The 26,036-nt window shown below is 40.7% G+C and overlaps 1 long non-coding RNA gene across 1 annotated transcript in view; it reads left to right on the top strand.

The window, feature by feature from the left end:
• The first annotated feature begins 3,104 nt into the window (after positions 1-3,104).
• Positions 3,105-26,036, top strand: part of LOC140916159 (uncharacterized) — a 157,630-nt gene continuing 134,698 nt past the window's right edge. Inside the window, exon 1 of the long non-coding RNA XR_012160445.1 lies at positions 3,105-3,710. This is a non-coding gene — a long non-coding RNA (uncharacterized lncRNA). The remainder of the gene's footprint in view (positions 3,711-26,036) is intronic.

The raw sequence follows: 26,036 nt of genomic DNA, 5'->3' as shown, positions 1-26,036 counted from the left end.
TCCCATTGTGCTAGACACTTTACAAACATGTAACAAATGACAGTTCCTGCCCCAAGGAGCTTACAATCTATGTGTATCTAGTGCTATATGCAGGTATTTCTGAGTATTCCTTTGCACAAGTATGTCCCATTTAAGGGTACACATTTTTGACAACTTAGTTCTTGATCATTTTTAGAGGTCATCATGAAAGGGTGCTGAAGGAGGCTCTCGTGGAACATTTTAACTATGGAAACAAGTAAATTCCTCCGCAGAAAAGGTTAGTCAAAGGAAATTAAAGAACAGCTTGACTCTTAAGCACTCCTTGAGGCAACTTTGTAGCTGCTTTATTCCAAGATCCTTTGCTGCTTCTTTTCAATGTGGCCTCAGGCACAGATGCCACTGCTGGAAAGATAGATTTCAAGTCCCAGCTTTGCAACTGACAATTTAATGGCTAGACTTCCGTATGTGTATCCTCTCTTGACTCCACTAGAAAGAAGAAAATAAATGGAAACATTAGTAATATCAGTAAGGGAGCAGACACATTGATAGAAGCAAGACAGTACTGTATTGAAATGTTATGTATGAGCCAATGATTTTATAATGTCACATCTGTCCACTTCACCAAACCACTATAATAATTGGAAAGATTTGCAGAATCTGCTCAGGAGAAGTTCGGGTCTGGAATAGCAACGGGTGTTGTGAGTCAGGATTGACGTTCATTGGGTAAGCTGTTTGGGAAAGCTGCCACGGCACCTGACTATCTTAAAGCTAGCTATCACCAGTGCTATTAGTTCATCACTCTCGAGCAGAAAGTTGACTCAAGATGTAGGCACATATGTAAAGAAACCTTCAGAACTGCATGCTTCTGCATGTGAATTTAGTTGCTATGATTTTATATTTGAAAGCTTTTAAGTAGAGAGTTACCTGCATAGTCACTTAGAATAAAAATAAAATATTCATTAATGCTCAGTCTAGTTTTGGAAAATTCAGGTCACAGTTTAAAGAAGAAGGAGAGGGTCAGCGGGAATAATGGCTCAACCCTATTAGTTACAATGAGTGAGTATAAGGGATATTTTTTTGACAGAAGCCTGGGTCAAATTAAAAATAAAAAAAGGGATAGCTGATTATTTACCTAGTTGTACCTTTTTGTGTTATAGGCTTTCCACATTTCTCAATGGGTGTACCAGGATGAAATGCACCTTAAAGATAATATACTAGAAAGGCAATAAGTAGCAAACCATATATAACAAACATCTACTTCCAGTGTCCTTGGAAGTCTGAGACTGAATCTCTTTGAAATTAGAAAGACCTCTGCAATTGAACTGTTTCTAGCTAATTTGTGCTGAGTGCAAAGTGTTTGTTACCATGTCTGAAATTTCGTGTCCACTTGCTTTCTTGGAAATAGTCTAATTGCCAGGAAGGCTCCCAGCTGAGAAGTGAGGTGAAGCTCTGTCTTGCATTATTCCTCATAAGCATTTTTTTACCTTTTCGGTGGCTGAAACCTCATCTCTCTCTTTCTCTCTCCCCGTGCCCTTCTTCTTCATTTAAAAATGGTACATATCTCACCTGCAAGTTCAGAGAGCAAAGTATTGACTTTTGCTTGCTTGCTTTACTTGCATGATGTTATCAAATAAAATGTTGGAGAATAGATTTAAAAAATAGTAGTATGACAGTGTGTGTACATTATCAGATTGGTGTCCTGTGCTTGGGCACAGATAGGGGGCAGCATCTGCTTTTCCTTCTTCAATTTGTTGGGCTAGGCAGTGGGAGCCATGCTGAGTACTTGGATTATCTGAATAGGGATGCCCCTTTGGTCCTCTTCGGAGATCTGGATCCTGGAGATACTGTGCAATTCTCTCCCAAACATTTCTAAGGATGCCTTATGTTTTCCCCCATGGTAGGAGACTTTACCATGCCACTCTCGGATGAGTTCTGTTGGCATTATTAAAGTAAACTGGCTAGCAGCATATGGGCCCAGGTGGCCTCAGGATGACAGTAGCAGCTGAGTTCTCTGTGCCTTTGTCAACCTCAGGAGGGAGATATCAGCCAAAATCACCGTTGCCTGTGAAGATGTTGGTAATATTCACCACACTTTCCCTCTACTCATAGAGTGCCCCGTGTCTAAACCTTCCATGCAATAATTTTCTTTGTCTGTTTCATATTGGGGTGTTTTGTCAGTGTTTATTGGTTAAAACTGAAATCAGAAGTCCTAGCTACATATTTGTGACATGATTGAAACATTGTAATAAGTTTTTAATACATGAACATAAATATTCATTGTTTATGCAGGTTTTTAGTTGGATTTTTACAACATCAGTCACATTGGTTGTGTTGCGAAAATGTGTTTACCCTCTGTATTTGCACTTTGTTATGGGGAAAAGAAACAGTAAAAGAAGTTAAAGTTCTAGTTTCAGAAACTCAGAGTTTATTTATGTTTATACCAAGCATAATTGCTGCATTACAGAATTTGTAATGGGAGTCAATAATTTCATAAAAGTGTCACACACTACTGTGGCTGACTGTTAAAACGGTCTTTTAAGGCCTCTCTGATCTGTACAGCTCCATGGTTGGTTCTTCTAATAGCCCTTGTGTCTGGCTGTTTAAATTCAGCAGACAGCCAGGCCGCCTCGCTGGTAGCCTTTTCCCCACAGATGATATGTGGTACACAGCATGGAGCTGTAACCATGGGGATGTGTGCCTTGCTTGGATACAGTCTAGTCAGTAAACAGAGCCAGCAACCCTTTCATCTACCGAAAGCACATTCCACAGTCATCCTGCACCTGCTGAACTGGTAGTTGAAACTGTCTTTGGTGCTGCCACAGTGGCCAGAATATGGCTTCGTGAGTCAGGGGAGCAATGGCTAGGCTGGGTCCCCCCAGAATTACGATTGGCATTTCAGCATCACCAGTGGGAATGTTTTGATTGGAGAAGAGTTCCAGGGTTGCAGCTTTTGGAAAAATCCGGTGTTCTTAAAGATGCAAGCATCATGCTCCTTCGCTGACTAACCCACTCTGATATCAGCAAAGCATCTGCGGTGATCCACTGGGACTTGCATAACCATGGGAAAGTATCGCTTTCAGTTTATGTAAGTACTGACCAAGTAGGCTGGTCCCAGAATCAGGATATCCATGATGTCTAGCATCCCACCGCAGTTTGGGAACTCCATTGCTGCAAATCCATCCACTCTTTCTGGTACGTTGCCAAGAGTCACTGTTCTGTGCAGCAGGATATGCTTAATGGCCCTACAGAGTAGCATGACAATGGCCCCTACTGTGGATTTCCCAGCTCCTAATTGATTGATTGTTCACTGATCAGTAGCAATGCAGCACTACAAGCCTCCAGAGCATGATCACCATTTGCTTCTCCACCGTCAACGCAGCTCTCATTTTGGTGCAGGGCACACTGGGATACCTATCGGTGGGACACTGAATTTTCCCACTTGTGGTGAGTTCATGCCATGCCTGAGTGATATATAAAAATTGGCAGCGGTACACCAGTGTAACGTTGTAGTAATGACATGGCCTAAGTTTGATCAGTGAAGCAAAATTCCTCCTCCAGAACAAACAACCGAAAGAAACCTCTGCCGATCTCGGCCCAAGTAGTTTTTTATTTGTAACGACGTTTTCTGCTAGCGTGTGTGTGTGTCAGGCTTCAAGGTAAATGGCTGCTGAGGTTTTACAGCATATTGTATATTTGCTGAACCATTTGATCAACAGCTTTAAAGAAAACTGGTAAGTGTCTTATTACTAAAAAAAAAATAATTTACTTTGCTGATTTTTGTTGCTTAAGGAAACCTATCATAACCTGTTCTCTGATGGAGTCATTTTAACATATCTTTTGCCTTACTATAACTGAATTGGGGGTTTTCAAAACCAGTTTTAAGCTAATTTAGAGAATTTCTAAAACCTTTCTTCCAGTTTGCATAAATCAGTGTAAGGGCATGGCCATAAAAACTATCATTAGTTGGAAATTACCTCTACTGAAAGTAGAGGAATAATGCTCAGATAGATGTACTGAAAGTACAGCAGTCAAATGTAGCTCCAATTAAAAATTATAAATTAGAGCTATGAGAGTTTGAGACCACCTGCCTGGTGAGCAATCTTGCTCTCCTGTATATATAAAAAGGTCACCACGTTCCTGAGCATATGGATATTAAAGCAAATAGACTCTCTGTCTCTCATACTCTCAAGAGAAAAATGAGCACTTAAAAGTACTCTCTTTGGGTCTTAATAAACACTTGTCTTTCTCCCATCTCTTCTCCTCTGAGAGCTCTTGTTGCAGGCTCTCTCTAGACTCAGGCAGACATTGCCACCCACGTAGGTTCACAACTAAAAGGTATCTTATTAAGGGGTTAACAATTGTGCAGCCATTTGCCAAGCCACTTTGGTGCCTTATACCCTGAATAAACCATTGAGGTCACCAGATTTTTGTAATACAGAAGATATGTCCGTGGACTGCATCATCTTTGTGTGCATGCTTTCTAATATATTATTTATTTCCATAATATAAACTGTAATCCCAGATGATATCAAGAAGCTGGTTGTGAAGTACTAGAGAGTCAGGAAGAAGTTAGGCAGGGGAAATGGGATTCTCTTAGCACTATCTAGAAAATGGATGTGAGACTGTAGCCAAGATTGGCAGGGGTGTATCATTATAATGAGTGTCTTGAGAGAGAAGTGGGCCATAAGGATGGGTGATGTGCCTGGCTTATATATTGAAGGTGGGGCAGGGAATCGGATACCATGGTGGTGTGTGTCACTGTATCTGAGGTAACTGCATCTCTGACCCGCTTTGTGACCACCTGGGGGACACTCCACTTAGGTCTCAGGCTCTAGCTATCACCTTACTTATGGAGGAGTCTTGTTAGTCTGTCCCTCTGGTCCATGGATTTAGGTGGCAATTCCTCCTGCAATTCACTGTGATTATCTCAGCAGATCTGACTTTAGTTCAGCACCTGCTCTCTCTGAGGCAATGACAGGGTTAATCAGTGACCAGTCCACCTTCATAGTACAAAGTGTTATGTTCTCTGTAATGATTTTGTTCTGAATAAATATCTTAACAATTAACAGCTTACATGCCAGTCTTAGCTTACCATACAGTCACCCTGTCACTCCTGTATGGAGACCCTGATGGGAACAAAGAACTTCAAACCCTTCCCACAGAGTCTGGGTCCCTTTGAATCACTGGTCATGTCAGTTCTTGGATCGAGTGACAGTGACTTCCTTCCCCTATGTCAGGCTAGTCACATTATGCACTTCTCAGTTCTTTGTTTGGCAGCCTTCTTCCACCAGTTCAAGCGAGCCTATGCAATTTCTCCCAGGGGCTGAGGCTTCTCCAGTCTTATTTAATTGCCAAGGGATTTACATTTAACTGTCCCTCAGTGATTTTAGTTCCTGCACAATCTCCTGTAATTCCTGTAACTCCCCCAGGGAGCTAAAATAAACCCCCTAGCCCAGACATATAAATATAGTTATGAAGCTGATACAATAGACTCAGATATCCCATGTGTCTATAATATCAGTCACAGGGTGCACAAAGAAAATAGCTTAATAGACAGATGGGGGATAAAGTTGGTGATGGACCCTTAAATTGAGAATTTCCTGACTTATAATAAGTACATTCTCAAGTGCTGGATAACAGTCCAGTAAATAATTTTGAATGGGGAAAGCATTCTCAACCCTAACTGTGTTAACGGTTTTTCTTGTTGTTGTTTTGCTGTGGGTGGGTCTGTTCAGTTCTCTTAAAGTTCTCATGCCCATGTTTCTTTTCTGAAACCAGTTATCTGATATGCTGACTAAGGTGCAATAATAATCTGAGATGTTCCCTTTCACGGAAGCAAGTATGGTGGATCTTCAGCACGCACTGATCAGATGAGAGGCTTTGCTGACAGTACCATGATGTACCCCACTGAGGAGTGCAAAAATAGTGGAGGGTTCTGGACTGTGGAACTTGGATGGTTGACTAAATTTGTCAGCTTTTAAATGAGTACAAGGCCTATTGCTTCAGCCAAGAATTTGTCAAATGTGTCTTGACTTTTCCTATTTTCATACTTTCTTGATTGCTGAATGATAAACTTTGGGTTTTTATCTGTGACATGGCCTGGTTCTGGTAGCTTTATTCATGTTGATTAGTACCCTACTCAGGGTGTAACTGTGCTGGTTTCAGTGTAACTACTTGCAGAGGAAGACACTATTTAGGCATCAAAACTTTCCTGGATTCCACAAGATGACTGCCTGAGGTGACTTATGTTTAGGTGTAGAATCCATAGCCCAATGTCATTATTCAAATAGAATGTTCTGGTGCCACGCTTTGTTAATGCCAACCCTATGGGTGTCAGTAATCTTCAGTTGAGTGGCAACGGAGTTTAAATCGTGAAATTTTGTGGTTTGCTACTAACCTACTGTTGCCTCTGGGTCATTAAAAATATGACTGGAGGTGGAAGGCACTTTTATGTGAACATTGCTCTATGCCTTCATCATGTCTTTAAATGTTTAACTGGCTCTAGATGAGGATTTATGATTTTAACACCACTCTGAACCACGTCGGGTGAAAGTGATCTCCTTTTAGGGTCACAGGCTTACATAAACGTGAAGCTTAAAACACCTGAAGCAGGAATTCGGAAAGATCAAATTGCAGTTATTGAGCTATGTATTTTGCATTCCCTTATCTTTTTATTTAACTAAGGACAGGGGAGCGGGAAACAATTTTATGTTTAACCTTATAATTATTCTGAAGTGATGATCTGAGTTAACTTCCTAAATTGCAGCATGATACTGTCAAAACAGCATATGATATACTGTATGTCACACAGTAACTCAGTGACATACAAGGGAATATCTGCTATTGTGACTTTACCAGTTAACTTCCATGTTATCTTTCATCATCCCCACTGCAAATGAAAAGCTAAATCCCACTTTGTCACCTCTGGGTAAATCTAGAATAACTCCTGTGACTTAAATGGATTTACTCAAAATTTACACTAGTGAAGTTGAGATCAGAATCTGTGCATTGATCAGTATAGGAAAGCTTTCCATTAATTAACTGTGGTGTTGGCCATAAAACCAAGACATAAAAATGTTGCCACAACTGCAAAATAATTTCTAGATGCCTAACAATACAAAGAGTTCCCTTTCATCTAGATGAAACGACTTCAAGTGACCTGTTAGTATTATTTATTTGTCTTACAGTAGTGTTCAGAGGCCCTAGTGAGAACTGGGACCCTATTGTGCTGGGCACTAAACAAGGACAAAATAGATACCCCGTCTCAGAGAATATGCAGTCTAACTAGGAATCAGACATGACTGAAGGGTACAGAAAATTAGAGAGAGAGAGGAAAGACAAAGAGAAAATAATAGGAATATAACATTGCATATAATAGCAGGGCTCAAAAGAGCTCAGCTGCCATTTAGGCACCAAAAGAAAGGGTTAGATTGTGGTGAGCTTTTTTGAAAATCTAGCTCTTACTTAGGTACCTACAGGGGAGGGGAGTGAGGTGTTTTGAAAAACTGGCCTTACTTCTGCGTGTTGAGTTCTTTAAAAACTGGCTTATGTGAAAATTTGATTTGAAATGAACAATTTGGAGGCTTTACAGGTTGTTAACGAGTCACTAATGGATCACTACATCCTTTGTAAATACCAGAAACGCCAACAGATGAATACAGTGGATACTATTAAAAAGTCAGTATTGATGAATTGCGGTAGTTACTGCAGTATTCCTGGAACTTCCAGCCCTCTGTATAGAGAATACCCCAAACACACTTTAATAAACTTAACATTTATACACTACAGAGTAGTGCAAAAGTCCTTTTAAAGATTCTTCTGTGACGACTCATTTGGGGGGCTTCTTGAGCTTGTAGAAAATATCCCATGGCTGTGCTGCCCACCTCCAGGTCATTTCAGTCACTGCTATAAATCTAACTATCAGGATTTTAACCATCTTAATGTATGGGTTTTTTTTTAGTTTTGACAAGCCACATGTTGTTACCATCTGTATCAGACTGTGTTTTGGTCAATCAAAACTTGCACTGTACAAAATCATAATTGTGACAGCAACACACACATTCTGCTCCGGGGCAATTCTCGGATTACACCCCTGCAGAAGACATTTAGGTATGCCTAGTATGACCACCCAGGGAGGTAAGCTTGTAACACCTATCCGATGAGCTATCTGTTACTCTCCTGGCTAGTCAGCTATCTCAGCCTGAAGTTTTCCATGCTATCACTAATTGTATTAAATCATAATGTTGTTATACTAATAGGTTCCTTGAAAGTTTATCTTTCCTAAGAATTGAAAGATCTATGGAACTCATTACAGAATTATAAAACTCATTTTAGGTTAGTCTACAGATACAGTGATTGTTATTACTTCTAAATTGTCTGATTATTTCTTATTCCTTTCAAATACATTCATGTGTAACTGAGGCTGTGACTAACGCTCTGCCAGTCTAACCCTACAGGCCAGTAATTTCCCACAGCTTTGCTTAACTTAAAAAGTATAGGTCTATTATTTTATGATATAAATAAAGGGCGCTGCCTTTACAGACCGATATTAACACACTGCTTAAACAACAATAGCACTGTGATTAAAAAAATCCAGAAACTTAAAACCACAGCTGACACTCTCCTTTAATCATATGGTGGTGCCTTATGTCACATAGTTGATAGGCATTTTAAGACTTAGAATTTCATGGCTTTCAGCGCTTTATCTGTAGCAAGGGTGGTGAAGTCTTCCATAAATATTGGTCTCAGGGATGATACTGTATTGTGATAACGTTGAAGACTGCACCAAATATATGTCTAAGGCCATCAGGGTTGAAAGTAAGTTAAAGGACTTACCGGTACGCTGGAGTCCTGAGCAGGAGGCATGGCCTCAACGGAAGAGGCGGGGCCTTTAATACCCGGGTCCTTTAAATCAAGATTTAAAGGCCCTGGGGCTCTGGCTGCGGTAGCAGCGGCTGGGAGCCCTGGGCCCTTTACATCACCCCCAGAGCTACCAGCTGCAGAGGCGGCTGGGAGCCCCGGGGCTCAGGGGTGATTTAAAGGGCCTGGGGCTCCAGCGGCTGCTACTGCAGCCGGAGCTCCAGGCCCTTTAAATCATTGACTGAGTCCCAGGGGCTCCCAGCTGCTGCCGCTACCCCAGGGCTCGGGTGGAGATTTAAAGGGCCTGGGGCTCCACTGTGGTAGCAGTGGCTGGGAGCTCCAGGGACCTTTAAATCACCACCAGAGCCCTGCTGCTGCTACCCCAGGGCTCTGGGAGCGGGGTTCAGGCAGCAGTTTAAAGGGCCCGGGGCTCCCCACGGCCGGAACCCCAGGCCCTTTAAATCACTTGCCAGAGCCCTTTGGCTGCTACCCCACGGCTCCAGCAGCGGGGCTTGGGCAACGATTTTAAGGGCCCGGGGCTCCCCGCAGTAGCCAGAGCCTCTGGCCCTTCAAATGACCGCCGGAGCCCTGCTGCCGTGACCCCAGGGCTCCGGCAGCCGGGCTCGGACAGCGATATAAAGGGCCCAGGGCTCCAGTCGCTGCAGGAAGCCCTTGGCCCTTTAAATCGCCAGCCTGGGGAAGCTGGTCCGGTCCGACAGGGCATACCGGCTCTTGCCGGTACGCCGGACCATACCGGCTTACTTTCACCTCTGAAGGCCATAAATATAGTATATATACAATTCTAGCATAGGTAGAGTGCTCAGATATTCCCAGACTGTACATTCTTCAGGCCAGGAATTCTCTTTGCTGTATTTCTACAGTACCTTGCACAACAGTTTCATGACATGAGCTGGATTTTTGTGTTTTGGTTCTTCTGGAAACAGAATAGACATCCAAAAAGGGATGGTATTTGGCTTCTCTGACCATAACCTGAACAGAGGCAATCACGAAGAGGACAAGGAAATGCTATTCTGTCCCCATTCTTACACTATAATCTCAGTCCCTACCCTTCTCTCCAACTGCTGCCCTTTCTTACCACTTCCTTGCATCTTCAAACTCTGAGCTAGATCATCCATTCTTTTTCTCTTCTTTTTTTATAATGAGATTTTATAATAATATGCAGGTGAGGTAACATTAATAGGTGGTACCTATTTTTTATAGTTTTCCTAGTTGTAACTGCCTTCAGCTACTTTCATAGTGGGAGTGATGACTGGGTAAACAGCACTGCTGCTGTTGTTAGGGCAACCCCAATACACACAACATCTCCTGCCCAGACAAGATTGCATCCCCTCACATGGGCCGTGTCCTTATCGAGCGAATGGGTAAACCCCACATCTGCTGCCAACTACAATCAGTAGGTGGCGAGAGGGGAAACTTCAAATATCTTTTTTTTTTTTATAAAAGTTAAAATGCAAGCTGAAGAAACGTGAATTAGTGGGTTTTAAGGGCATACTCTTAATGCTCACACATTAGAGACAAGTTAACTTGTTTTATTTGTTTCAGGAGTTAAGGCAGTCAAAAAATACCAAAACTGACAAAAAACTTAAAGTATTCCCGAGAATTGGAGTGACAGCCAGAAATCTTTGTGTCCCAGGATTGATTGTGACTTCTTCTCTGGCTTTAGTTTCCCCCTCTCTAAAATGGGGTTTATAATATTTAATAATTAAAAAAAAAACTTTAGACAGAAATGTTTTGACTTGCCCTAGTTCTGAGGAACACATAGTTTTTGTTTGAAAATGGAAAGTACTAAGTACCGTTCAGATTCTCAGCTTTTTCTAGTTAATTGCAAGAACAATTACATAGCAAACTCTTTGAGGGACTGTAATTTACCATATGTTTGTAGATCACCTAGCACAAGGTGGGGCCTGACCTGGTTAGGGGCCTCTAAGTGCTGTAGGAGTATAAATTAATTTATTTAGTTTAATAATAGAAACTGGTGCCATAAAGCTAAGCTTCAATCTATGCTTTGTTATCCTGAGACATCCATATAAATACCCTTCTCTCTTTTCCCTCTGACCCCAGTCATCCAGAAAGATGTGAAAATCTGATATCAAGATGAATTAACCGAAGGGTTTTAAAAAGCAGCCATCCTGGTATTATATGACCAGGGACAAGAAGTTGGGTAGTTAAAATCTCAGCATGCTTAGCAGTGGATAAGCTTTGGAATGGAAAACATCTCTGAAGAAGAGCTCTGTGAAACACTATCCAAAATGCTGAATTTGGTGAATTTTAGTCCAAGGGTGCATGAGTCCAGTTCAGACTAATCTATTGAATTCAATGCATTTCTGATGCATCAAACCAGCTCAACAGTTTGTTGTGTTGACTTTGGTATGCCCTGATCACCTTTTCAAATATGTTCTTCCCTCAGCATCTTATCGTAAATGTTGGCCTCCATCCTGCAGTGAGCTCGGCACATGCATGACCCAACACTCAGGTGGAATCTGATTCTCCTCAGTGGGTTCCTGTACGGGCACAAGGATCTGCCCACATGGCATTCTTTGCAGAATTGGTACCTTTGTTGTAACTCAAGAGTCTGATCTTTCTTAATCCAACTATAAAATTACAAATATTTGAAACAACCTCCTGAACCTGCATAGTTCTGTGTCAGCATATCTCTATTTATTGACTTCTCTTAAAAATAGAACTTTCATCCTTGGACTTTGGACGAGGCTCTCGCTGACGTATCTGGCTGTTATACTATAGTTCAAAGAACTTGACTGGGATGTTATCACTGGGATTTTCGCCAAATATAGAAAATCATATTTTTAGCCTAGAGCTGTAAAAGATTCGCTTGACATAGGATAAGATTAGGATCACTGTACCGTAAGCACTGGAGGCTGTTAAATTTATGATGACTCTAGAAAAAAATTAATATAAAATACTTAAAGTCAAAGGTACTACATGAGAAAAGCATAATGCCCTCCCTTCCCCACCCCAGAGAATGCTGGATGAGCACTTGTTATAAGTAACATTGATTATTTTTTCCACTCCATGATGCAGTGATCCTTTTATTTCCTCCAACAGTTCTATCCAAACATTTTGGCTGCTGTTATTACAGAATTCCAACTGCAGTCAAAATTCTCACTACAAAACTTTTGTTTTAAGTAATTAAATAACATCCATTATACTCAGATCAAAGCAAAGGTTTTCTTTCTTCCTTATCTGAAGTCATTTCTAGAGAACAATGACCGTTTGTTTAAATATACCTGTTTGATGACTGCTGTATGTCTCCTCTGTGACTATCATCTGGGCATGTGGCCAACTATGATTATTTTAAAAAAAAAAAGACAAAAGTACATTTTAAAAAGCTATAAGAAAACAGCAAGCACAGTGAATGAACAAGATGTCTCCCCTTCAATGTCTCTCCTCCCCTTCTTACTTCTTTCTACTCTTATTCTCCTATTTACTCACCCTCTCCGGTCATACCCCATCCTTCCCATCTGCCCACTAATGAGCTAAAGAAAAATAATAAAAAACAGAACAAACAAGATGTGGGTTTGTCATCACCTGAATACCTGTACTTGAACTGCATGTTGTTCCCTTTTGTCCCCACCACTTTTCTACTGTGGGTTGTTGGGTTTTTTTTTTACAGCCCTTTGTAAACTAGGAAAATGAGTGTGTTCAGTACATGCTAGCTAACACATGTGCACAGGGCTCTAGACTGTAAACTCTTTGTCTTTTTCAGTCCCAGAGAGTTGTTCATGGTCCTGTTATATCTCAAATTAACTGATTGCCAATTAACTCAGGTTAACCAACACAATTGTAAATGCTAGTCTAGACACACCACAGATGTTTGTGGTTTACTCTAGGATTCATCCTAAAGTAAACCACAAACATTTGTGTCCTGGAACAAATGTTTGTGGAGCGTCTAGACTGTCATTTACAATTGTTAACTCGAGTTAATTGTCATTCAGTTAACTTGAATGACAATAGATCCGCAAACTCTAGTCTATCCATACCTTCAGATTGTAAGACCATGTGTTTGAAAGATCTGTGTTTGTACATTACCTTTCACAAAGGGTCCTGATCCTGGTTAAGGCCTATGGGACATTATTGTACTATGAATAAATAATAAATAACGTATGTCTTAAGTGCAAAAATAAATAAATTAAGCCTATTGAGAGTCAAAACAATACATCAGATAATATCTCATGTGCTGGCTTTTTCTAAATGGGCTTAATCAGCTTCTCAGAGCTTCTGTTTGCCAGCCTCCCTAAAGGAACATTGTAGATTTTCTGTTCTCTTATGAGTCGTAGCATGCAAACCAGACAATAGTCATTCTTTTTGCTGTTTCTTTAGGACAGTGTTATGTACACTGCATTTCTCTGAGGATCATGAATTAAATTCTGTCTTTACTTCACTATTGTAAATGCAGGCCAAATTCAATGAAGTTGATTGTTCTGGATTTATACTACTGTAAATCAAAGTAGAATTTGGTTCTATAATTTCCAAGTTCTTGGAAAAGTAGCAAAGTCAAACCCCAGTAGACTTCAAATCTCACATTTTTTCAAGTTAAAAAGCTTTCATGCTGATTTCAAAGAGGAGGAACTTCTTGCAACAAAATATAAACTAGGGCTGTTGATTAAACATAGATAACTCATGCAATTTAACTCAAAAAATTAATCAGGATTTAAAAAATTAATCAGGATTAATTACAGTTTTAATCGCACTGTTAAACAATAGAATACCATTTGAAATTTATTAAATATTTTTAGATGTTTCTCTACATTTTCAAATATATTTATTTCAATTACAACACAGAATACTAAGTATACAGTAAAAAGAAAAGGAGGACTTGTGGCACCTTAGAGACTAACCAATTTATTAGAGCATAAGCTTTCGTGAGCTACAGCTCACTTCCTCAGATGCATATCGTGGAAACTGCAGCAGGCTTTATATATACACAGAGAATATGAAACAATACCTATTCCCACCCCACTGTCCTGCTGGTAATAGCTTATCTAAAGTGATTTCCAGCACAAATCCAGGTTTTCTCACCCTCCACCCCCCCACACAAATTCAGCAGGAGAGTGAATTTGTGTGGGGGGGTGGAGGGTGAGAAAACCTGGATTTGTGCTGGAAATCACTTTAGATAAGCTATTACCAGCAGGACAGTGGGGTGGGAATAGGTATTGTTTCATATTCTCTGTGTATATATAAAGCCTGCTGCAGTTTCCACGATATGCATCTGAGGAAGTGAGCTGTAGCTCACGAAAGCTTATGCTCTAATAAATTGGTTAGTCTCTAAGGTGCCACAAGTCCTCCTTTTCTTTTTGCGAATACAGACTAACACGGCTGTTACTCTGAAACCTGTAAGTATACAGTGCTCACTTTATATTTTTTATTATAAATATTTGCACAGTAAAAATGATAAACAAAAGAAATAGTATTTTTCAGTTCACCTCATACAGTACCGTAATGCAATCCCTTTATTGTGAAAGTGCAACTTATAAATGTAGTTTTTATTTGTTACGTAACTGCATTCAAAAACAAAACAATGTAAAACTTCTTATTTACAATGTCACCTGAAAGTGAGAACAGGCATTCGCATAGCACTTTTGTAGCTGGCATTGCAAGGTATTTATGTGCCAGATATGCTAAACATTCATATGCCCCTTCAGTCACCATTCCAGAGTACATGCTTCCATGCTGATGACGCTCATTTAAAAAAGTAATGCAATAATTAAATTTGTGACTGAACTCCTTGGGGAGAACTGTTATGTCTCCTGCTCTGTTTGACCCGCATTCTACCATATATGTCATGTTATAGCAGTCTCGGATGATGACCCAGCACATGTTCATTTTAAGACCACTTTCACTGCAGATTTGACAAAACACAAAGAAGGTACCAATGTGAAATTTCTAAAGATAGCTACTGCACTCGACTGAAGGTTTAAGAATCTGAAGGGTCTTCCAAAATCTGAGAGGGATGAGGTGTGGAGCATGTTTTCAGAAGTCTTAAAAGAGCAACACTCCTATGTGGAAACTACAGAACCCGAACCAACAAAAAGAGAATCAACCTTCTGCTGGTGGCATCTGACTGAGATGATGAAAATGAACATGCGTCGGTCTGCACTGCTTTGGATTGTTATCAAGCAAAACCCCTCATTAGCATGGACTTACGTCCTTTGAAATGGTGGCTGAAGCATGAAGGGACATGCTTTAACACATCTGGCACATAAATATCTTGCAACGCCGGCAATAACAGTGCCATGAGAACACCTGTTTTCACTGTCAGGTGACATTTGTAAACAAGAAGCAGGGAGCATTATCTCCTGCAAATGTAAACAAACTTATTTGTCTGAGCAATTGGCTGAACAAGAAATAGGACTGAGTGGACTTGTAGGCTCTTAAGTTTTACATTGTTTTGAATGCAGTTATTTTTTGTACATAATTCTACATTTGTAAGTTCAACTTTCATGATAAAGAGATTGTATTACAGTACTTGTATGAGGTGAATTGAAAAATCCTATTTCTTCTGTTTTTATAGCAGAAATATTTGTAATAAAAAATAAACAAAGTGAGCATTCTAAACTTCGTGTTGTGTTGTAATTGAAATCAGTATATATGAAAATGTAGAAAACATCCAAAAATATTTAAATAATGGTATTTTATTATTGTTTAACAGTTCAATTAATCATGATTAATTGTTAAACGCATGATTAATCACAATTAATTTTTTTAATCGCTTGACAGCCCTAATGCAAACTATTCACCCAACCCATCTTTAGCTGCAGAAAGCTGGCAAATCAAGCAAATTTGGTTTTTCATCTGCATTACAAAAATGTAGTAAAGAAAATAATATTTTGCTATTGCAATCTATCCCATTTGTGCCAGGGAAAGTTTTTTTACTTTGCAAAAATGAATATAATGTAAAGAGGATGGGCAAAAAAAAATTCTGTTTGTTGTGGTTCATTTTTGCAAGCAAAGCTATGCCACGTTATTAGTAATGGTCTCCCTGCAAATGGATAGTGTGAGCTCTCACCTATGTAAAGGAACATGTCAGAGAAAATACAATGTTCATATTGTAGAATCAAATCTGAAGAATACAGGTTTGAAAATTACTACCGCCGAGGCCCACAAGGCTGTTTGTCCTGAGATGCTGTGCTTGTGGTTAGTGGGGGCATACTATTGTTGTTCCAAATGAGATTAGATTTTTTTTTTTAAGTTGCATTTCTGTGGCTCTGGAGAATCAGGACTTGTATCCTGCAGGTAACAGCGTGATGAAAACTAGAGAGATAACGATGCAGCACTTTGGTTTTCTGAGGCAGACCTCCCAGGTAACTGCAGAATAGCATATGAAAAGAAAAAGTGTGTGTGAAGAATATAGGTACATGGCTTTTTGCCCAGAAAGGAGTTTAAGTTTTGGCTGAATACTGTCCTTCTGGAACATCTCTCCCTCCCCATTTATTAGTTTTTAGGTTGACACTTTTTGCTGAGATTCAGCAAAAGTTGTTGCTAATCAGGCCAGATCCTCATCTGACCAGCTCTATGAGATCAGTGGGACTATGTCAGTTAACACCAGCTGGTCCAATCACATTTATGTATTTTGGGTTTTTCCGTGGTTTATGAAAATCCCTTCTTAAATAAAACAGCAAAATAATGGACCATTTCACAGTGGAGAAAAGCATTGGTTTGGGTTTGTATATGCTTTGATAGTTACTATAAAGGCTTCATTGAATATTATTAGATCAAGTGCAGAAATTAATTAAGGCTTAGGGAAGGCTTTGATTAAATCCAGAGTAGTTACTGTACTTCCCACCTCAGTGTAAGTGAGAAGAGCCAGTGCACATTGTATTCCCTAGACTAAAGAATTTTCAAGTTCCATGTGGACAACACATTAATTAACTTCATTTTCTTCTTCTTTGCAACTGAGAGAGGTACCGGTTCTTGATACTCACTTGTAATTCTAAAGCCATAAACACAGTACTTAGGTAGCTTTCTCACTTATACAGAAGAATAGGAGTTACATTGTGTGACTGATAAATTGTTTTCCATGAGGATGAAAGCCTGCAGAGTCATACCTGACTATCATTATTTACCATATCAACTTTTGAGTGTCCTGTGTTTTGTCTCTGACAGATATATAAAATCTAAGTTGGTTCATTCTCCAACCTCATTCCCATCCATGAGTGGAGAAGATCCAAGAGGTGGGAGTGGTTGGCTACATTCATGGCACCATTCTTCTCTCTTCCAGACTACAGAGAACAGTCTGCAGTTCAAGGGTCTATAGTGAGGAATTGACTGGGTGGGCTGGGAGATGGTTACGGGGTTTGGGATGAAATTCAGATCAGTGAGGGGTTGTATCACCTCTTACCCTGTAACCCTGATTGCCTCACAATGCTTTCCTGGGATGCTCACTGTCAGCCTACTAGCACTCAGGTCAGACTCTGAGTGTCTGTGTGCTAAGCAGTCAGCCCTGGTTCAGCAACTCTGACCCCAACAGTCTGTCTACAACCCCACGCTGGCTTCCACAAGCCTTGGTTATAACCAGCAAAGCGACCCCAACACACCCCCAGTCCTGAATTTTGCCAAAACCAGATGTCCAGCCCTCTCCTGGAGAGTTCTGAGAAATAATAGGGTTCATTTGTTCCTCTTTATTAACAATAGGACATAGGTTAAGTAAAAAGTTAAAAGGGTTACAAGCCATTAAAAGTGAAAACATACATCTAAAAGTCTAAAAATCTAGCAAGGTATAGACTTTGTTCAAGCTGGTGTCCCTCACCTATTTTCCTTCTTCCCAGCCATGGCTGACTTTTCTGAAGCCAAGACCTTCAACAGAAGTACAAGGTGCTGGCTTCCTTTGTCTTCCTGGGTGAAAGATCTTTGCTTAAACAGGTTTCTCAACTATATTCAGTTTCCAGAGACTTCAGTCACCCCTTGATTGAAGGACCCATCTTTCTCAGCTTGCAAGAGCTCTGTTCTCTGTTGTCTGTCTAGTGATGGATACCAACGATGGCTTCTGTCTTCACTTATATCTTCAACAGTTCAGTTGCTTTGTTTCCAGAGGCAGGATGACCTCATGCTTCCCTTCCTGTGGGCTTTCCATCTACCTGTATGTAAATGAGGCTTCCAATGTTTTGATGCCAGCATCCTTAATTTACATGGGATACAGGTAAATAGCTGCCTTCTCACCTGTCTGGGTGAGACTTGTTTCTCCCTGTTTGGCCCTAGACTAGAAAATTGAATATCATTAAGTCTCCATATTTTCTCATAATACATACATTTCATTATATTAATCACCAGTGTGTCATTTGCTTTTAGAAAAAACCTCACTCTGTGTACACTTTTATAGTACAGTAATATTGTCCCCAATCAATTCATTCAATTGCTTATCAGTTCAGAATCTGCCCCTGTTTCTATAAACCAGTAACCCTTTGAAATGGATTCTTTGGAAACTAAAACTGAACCCAAGCTTCTATTTCCTGTAGAATGTTGGTGCCATGCTGTCTCCTGCCCCACTTGTTTGCTTAATAGCTTTGCTGACTCGATATGTAAAAATCGACCTTCATTGTCTCTACCTGATGAGCAGAGTGGTCAGAGAAGAAAATACACCTTCCTTTGTCTAAGGCTGACCTGTCTACCAACTTCCCCTGACATGCCTGGTTTAAACACACTTTAGTAATGAGTCCAGCATACACCAATAACTCTTAATACCCACCACGTAGATACATCACACAAGAATATTAATGATCAGTGAGTTATTTGTTTTCAAATGATACCTCACAAGACATATTTTGTACAAAGATTATTCAATAGCTGTAGGGTGCAAATACACAGGAGTTTATGATCACACCTCCCCCCTTACAAAGCTGCAGGAGGATTGGCTGACTCAGAGGCAGCAAGTCAGAGCCCTCTTTTCTGCACAAGGCATCTGTCACCGTATTTTCTTTCCCCTTTCTGTAGAAGAAATCTGTTTTGTCACCTTTGTCCGATTACAGTCTCAGGGACAGAATAGCAGTGAGTATCCATCATTTCATTTACAGAGTTGTTACAAACATTTCGCAGTGGCACTAATGACCAGTGTGGTATTAGATTTCAAACAAGGTATTACGTGTCACCGTTTAAATAAATATCATGATACCAGTGTGTGAGGTGTAGTGAGTAGGTAAGGCCTGAGAAGAGTTGCTGACACAGCGTGGTGAACCACAAATGGGCCTCTGTGTCACGGAGATGAATGGGGTTTGCCAAGGGTACAAAAATCTTCCTCCTTCCTGTGAAAATAAGCAAAAATGATATTACAGTATGAGGCCATGTTATCTTTTCTCCAGTTTTTGACCATCTCTAATTCCCCACCACTCTGAAGCACCACGTGCAGCAGCTGCCCAGGGATGTCCTCTGGAATATACCTCCCTTCCAGCTGGGCAGCTGAGACCTGGGGCTGGGGACCAGAGCCAGTGTGAAGATCCTGTGGGCCATAGGGTTGGAGAATGTGTCCCTCTGCCTATTCCAAGGGGTTTGTGAGCAATGCATGGTTTTCATGCAGCTACCTCTGCTGCTGTTTGGTGGGTATAGAGTGTGCCATTGGAGGATCTGTTCAGCATAACAATAACACACTTGCAGAACAGCACATTGTCTGTGGCTAATTGACAAACTGACAAGTAATATTATTGAACAAGAGCCCAATGTCCCTTGCTTGTCATCCTTTCATACTGAACAAAATGTTGAAGTCTAAAGACAAAACCAAAGAATTTGCAGATACCCCTGAGAGCCAGCCCTGTACTCTTACCTTCTTACTCACTGTTAACTTAGGCAAAGCTCCCTACCAGTGCTTTGCATGAGTGTGCGCTGCAGGACCAGACTCAGACTCAATTCTATAGTCTCTTTCCCTATCAGACCAAACTAAATGCGTCTTACACCCAGCTGTGGTGGTGGTGGGCGGGGGGAATATGCATCTCAGGGTAAATATTGTAATCATTCTTTACATTAACTCAAGTATAAGGATAAGGTATTAGAAAAATGGTGTTTTACATGTGTAAAGTCATCACTTAGGCATGCATAGGTGAAAAAAATACTTTCACACACAGAACTAGAGACCACATTTTAAAAATGTGACTTTAGCTGAAAACTGCAGAATTAAGGTACAGATGATGTCAGTTGGCAGGGAAGTAACGTTAAAGGAAGAGAGGTGCCTGGGAATGGAAACTGCAGAAGAGCCATGACGCAGTATTGACATCTGCAATATTAGAGAAAACGTTTCAATTATTAAATTTAACTTGCAAACTCAAGTCTATATTTCTTTATCTAGATTTTGCTTTATCAGTTTCCTTTTGTTACTTCTACAATACAGTACATTGGTTAGTTTGGGTCCCAGTGGGTTGTGTTGTTGCTTGTTGAGTCTACAAAAACTCCAGTAAAGTCAAGCTTTTGCCAATATTTTTTCTATGTCGTACTGCTGGCTTCCAGCTTAGAAATGTCTCGATCTTTCATTATGAAGAAAACTTTGACTAGCTTAGGGGCCCAGTTGCATAGTTCACTCTTTTTTTGTTGAGTAAGATTTTTCAAATGCGTCATCTCTTTCCTAGACCTTTCCTCTACCCCTTATCCCTTGCTGTGGTTTATTCGAAACTTTCTTGCTCTTCAAACAAATCAAAACAAGGAAGTCTAAAACACATCCTATTACACATGTCTTTACACCCAGCTTTTCCTCCTTGCCCCCCAATAAAAATAAACTAAAGTGCCTTCTACTTTTTTTAAATGTAAAACTAGAAAAAATCTAAGGCCAAGATTTTCACAAGCGACTAGTAATTTGGGGGTTCTCAATTTTTGGGTTCTAAACTGAAGACCTCTAAAAGAGGTCTTTTCAGAAAGCGTTGGTATTCAGAAAGCACCAAACACCCACCTACTCAAAATTGGACCCTTTTAAAGTCTCTCAAATTGAACACAAAAATAAAGAGGGGAAAAGATGAGTATGAGCTTCTTTGGGCATTTTTCAGAGGTTTTGGCCTGACTGCTTAGATGATTTCCTCCTTCAGTTGATCTGCTTGTAAAAATTGTGAGCAGGGATGATCACGTGGATGAGATCAGTTTGAAAAATTTGTCACAACAAATGGCGATTCCATTTGACCATCCTCTTCCACTGTTGCTGTGATGTGCAACACAGTTACTGTGGTGTGCAACATGTGTAACCAATGATCCCAAAATGAGCAGCGGTGTTTCACAAATGAAAAGTGGCTGGCTTAGCACCATTTACACACACAAAAAAAAAAAGGACAAGAAAAAATGTCTAGCTTCATTTAGAGCTGCTGTGAACATTTGTTTTCTGTGATTTCACAAACACCAAAAATTGTATGTATTTATTTGCAAAATTTAAAGGACTTAAAGTTATTCACAATGTAGCATAAAAGTACTCAAAAGTCCATTTTAATTAAAAATGTATACTAGCCAAGCAAAGCAAGATGGCAGTGATTTGTAATTAGAACTGGTCAAAAACGGGAAGGGCAAGGAGGGGGAGGAGAATCCCTGAAAAAATTGAAAACTATTTTTTAAAGGAAAGTTCAAAAATTTCTTCTTTTTATTAATCCACATTTTTGAGGTTTTTCTTTTTCTCCATTTTGCCACTGAATAAAAGGAAAATCAGGAAAAAAGGGAAACAATTGAGATAGAAAGCGAAACATTTTTCAAAAATTTCAAACAGTTACAGTTGTTTGACAAAATAAACTAATTTAAAAAGGTCAGTTCTCTTTCTAGGCAGTTCATAAAGATAGGTGGTAAACAGGATCAAAAAAGGATATGGTGGGATATTTATCAGCCTTTAATAATTTAAAAAAAAACCCCAAACCTTTGTCGGGCTTGTCCTCGACCGTCCCTTCACAAGTGCAAGTTGACACCACACCATTCTATTTTGTTGCGAGCACGTTCTTTCCATTTCTTACCAAAGAGTTTTGTCATAGGATCCGCCCAGCGTGTTTTCGGTCTGCCCAGTGGTCGCTTGTGGTCTCTGGGGATCCAGTCACTGAGGCGGGTTGTCCCCCTATTTTCTTGCCTGTGGACTACATGACCTGCCCATCTTCGCTTTGTGTCGTACATCGCTTGCGCTACATCGGTCACCTCTGTACACTTTATGATCTCCTCATTCTGTACATGATCACGGCGTGATATCTTACACATTCGCCTTTCCATTGCTCTCTGGGTGACAGCGAATTTTTCTTCCTCCGCTTTCATCGTTGACCAGCTTTCTGCTCCGTATATCATTGCTGGAAGAACAGTGGAGTTAAACAGTTCTTTCCTTTTCTTCATGGGCAGTTCATCATCCGTTAGAGACATCTTTATTTTGTTGAAACTTTCCTACTCTGCCTTACGCCTCTTACTGCATTCCCCATTGAATGAGTTGTCTCTGTTCAGCTGCTGACCCGGGTAAAAATATTTGTCCACCTCTGTTTCTTTCCCGTTTACAGTGATAATTCCTGCTGTACAATCCTCATTCCACATCCACTTCATCTTCAACGTGCTCACTTCCAACCTGATATCCGTTCCAGTAATCAGTAATAATTTACAAATATTATTTAGTAGTTCAACATCATCTTGTCTTTCAGATACAGAAAATAGGAATAGAGTTTGAGAGGTAGTATGACTTGCAGGGTGTAATGGACAGGCGCTTAGGCAGACTGGGCTGGCAGTCACAGCTGTGCAAAATTCTGCCCACCAGGGGCAGTAGTCACGAGGCTTGAGCTGGGGGAATTGCAAGAGCCAGGTTCTGTAAGCAACAGTCAGGCCAGTGTCAGAGACCAGAGGCAGTAGCAGGCTGGAATCAGGAAGTGAGAGTCAGGGTCACTGTCAGGCTGGAGTCAGAGGCAGTATGAGGTTAAACTAAAGAGGCAGGAATCAGGGTCAGAGTCAGGCTGGAGATCAGGAAATCAAGCAGCGTCTGCCATTGCAGCAGCCAAGGTCTGTGTGATTGCCCAGAAAATTTCCTGGGGCAACCTCTCGGGCTAAGAAGGGAGCTGCAGGGTACTGTCACAGTTAGGGTTGCCAAGCCTCCAGGATTGTCCTGGAGTCTCCAAGAATTAAAGATGAATCTTTAATTAAAGACTATGTTGTGATGAAACCACTAGGAATACATCCAACCCAAATTGATAACCCTAGTCACTCTGGGTCTCTTGGATGGCACTTCCTGTGGTGCCTACTCTCCACAGTGGTCCTTGGCTGTGCCTTTGCATGGCCTCCTGGTGGCACTGTGGGAATATCAGCTGTGCTGGGCTCTGGGCCCTGGGCCCTTACACAGGGGAAGAGTGGTTTAATGGTTTTGGACTAGGAATGGGAGTGATATATTGGCTGTATTGAAATCAATGGGAAAACTCCCACTGAATTTAGTAGGGCCAAGATTTCACCCCTGGGTTCTAATCCTGGCACTGCCACTGCCTTGGACTTTAGGTATATACACTAGAAGCACTACAATGGCACTTACTACAGCGATGGAAGGAGTTCTTCCATCACTGTAGTAAACCTACCTCTCTGGGAGGTGGTATCTGTGTCAGTAGAATTCATCCTTTGACCTAGCAGTGTCTACACCAGCACTTAAGTTGGCTTAACTACATTGCTCAAGGTATAAAATTTTTCACAGCCCATAGTGATATACTTAGGTCAACCTAACTTGGTAGAGTAGACCAAGCTGAAGTTTGCCACCTATAAAAAGGTAAAGACAATATTTACCTTCTTAATGCACATCTTAATACATGTGAGCAAGAGTCTGCAGGATCAGAGATTGTAAAGTGCCAATACTGGAAACCATGGCTTTGTCTTAACTAGGAAAAATGGTTGAGTTTAACTTGGGATTAGCTAGTGTAGGTGGAGCTCAATGGAAAAGGTGGAGACAGAACATACAGCCCCCTGATTTGCAGACTTGTACTTAACCCCCTCCACCCTGGAGAGCTCCCTCTCCTCTGACAACTTATTCAACATTTTTAAAAAATGTGGATTTTCACATAAAAATGACATTTAATTCAGACAGTGAAAAACATTTTCCATGAAATGATATATGACTTCGATAAGTTCACAGAAATTTCATGAACTCAAAACCAGGTAAAATTTTAATTGGTACGGGGGATGGGGGAGGAACAAGACATTTTCTTTTCCTTTATACATATTTCACTCAGATCTAGTTTTTATTTCACTTACAACAGTTTTCACACAACTCTGTTCTCAAAGGCTCCCAGCCTGTTGTTTGGTGCAGCAATTACGTTTCCCTAAGTTGTAACATAAATAAGGAAAATCTTTCACTGTGTTGTTTTTAAAATTCTAACTACCTTTGTAAATGATGATGTGATTGCATTGTGCAACCTAATGCTGACCTATATTCAAGGGAGCCCTCTCCCCCCACCAAATAACTGTGTACCCGGGAACTAATTGTGAGGTGACTTCATAACTGAAATGTTATCTCCACTGGGGACAGTAGTACTAATGGAAATTTTTTTGCAGACCCAGTTAATCAGCTGTGACACCACTCCAGGCAGTCTATGTTTTGCAGGTTGGTAAACATAATGCATTTGGGAACTGACCAGACTCTGCAAATAAGCTGTGTTGTTTGAGCAATCCCCACAGGTGGGGACATCGCTAATATGAAGCCATGCTGTGAAACAGCTTTAAGTATGTTTGGCAAAAAGGTTTACAAATATTCATGGTCTTGCAACCTTGGGCTTTGAATGTGTCAGATTTTATAAGCTAAGCCATGTTGGGTCTAATCATGGAAAAACTTTCAAGAAAAACACAGGTGCTGCAGAAAGCAATATTGGTGATTCAGTAAATGGGAGTTTTCCTGATGGGGTGGTATTGAACCAATGCCCCAGTCTGGTTATAGGGGATATATGACAGTATAGAACATACGACTTGGCAGGACTGCGGGGAAAGGAAGAGAAGAGCTAGCTAGAAAAAAATACTGTTCTTCCCCTAATTTAATCACTCATGATCAAACCAGGTAACCAACTGGATATGGGTTTAAATTACTAAGGAGGAAGTTTGTGACCTCTCGTTTTCTACTAGTTTTATGCTTCCCAAAAACATAATTTGAGAATTTTGTAAAACCTGTAACTCCACAAGGTTTTCCCATCTTGTCACGAAAGAATTTACATAAGAGTGTCGATTGACCCTGATATCTGAGTTATATTCCACCTTGAGTGCTTGTCCTCAATGTAAATTCCTCTTGCAGTTCCATTCACTTCCAAGCCCTGCACATGTGGGATGAAGGGCAGTAGCTACATATTCCTTCCCTGGCATGCTTATTTCTTGAGGTTTGGTGGAAGTGGTCACCGGTGCCTGTCTTCAGCCCCTCCATTGGGGTTGGTCTTGTACAAAGTCCCACAAGGCTCAATCTTCCAGCTTCTCTCCTGTGATGAGGTAAATGCTGTATTTAATACTGGACAAATTCAAGGTACTAGTACTGATCTTTAAAACATTACATGTCCAAGGACTTTACTACTTTAGAAACTGCCTCTCCATCAGTGATTTCCTAATGAATATGAACTCAGTGGTGAAACTAGGGTTGACAGAGTTCAGGGGGAAATTGGCAGAAAAGAATTCTCAGGGTTTCAGCTGTGGACCATTCTAGCAGAGGAAATGAGAATGATCCCAAATCCAATCATATTCATAGCTAAATGGAAAAATTTGCACACACTTGTTTCCCCCTAAAAGTAGGACTAGTTTGAAGTTAAGGGAGAATAAAGTAAGAGGAAGAAATATTTTTTTAAAAATCTAAGCAATGGCAGCTATTGAAGTGTAGAGCACATGTTCATCCTGCATGATCTATTGTTATGTGATTCTTTATTATTTTGCACTTAGATTTCACAATGATTGGTGCATTAGACATGCCTAGATAAACACAGGTGTGATGGCTCAGAGGTGAGTTCAGCAGAGCTCTTTCCCTCACTGTGATGGGGCATCTGCCCCACACTGGCTGGTAAGAGGTTAATGAAGCCCTAGGGAGGCTGTGTAGAAAGCAGCCAATAGGAGAGGGGCTGTGAGGAGCAGCCAATCAGGGCCAGGCAGGCCCATATCAGAAGAGCTGCAGGGAAGAGAAGGTTTAGTTGCTCCCTGGAGCTCAAGGAGGGAGGACAGGCTACCTTGCAGGAGGAGCTGAGCCGGGCAGGATCAGGGGAGTGAGAGTAAGCTTCTGGCTGACTGCCAAGACTGGCATGCTGAGGCCC

This window comes from Lepidochelys kempii, chromosome 1 (genome assembly GCF_965140265.1).
Source record: "Lepidochelys kempii isolate rLepKem1 chromosome 1, rLepKem1.hap2, whole genome shotgun sequence".
Classification (NCBI taxonomy): domain Eukaryota; kingdom Metazoa; phylum Chordata; order Testudines; family Cheloniidae; genus Lepidochelys; species Lepidochelys kempii.
This window is presented reverse-complemented; position numbering and strand designations above follow the sequence as displayed.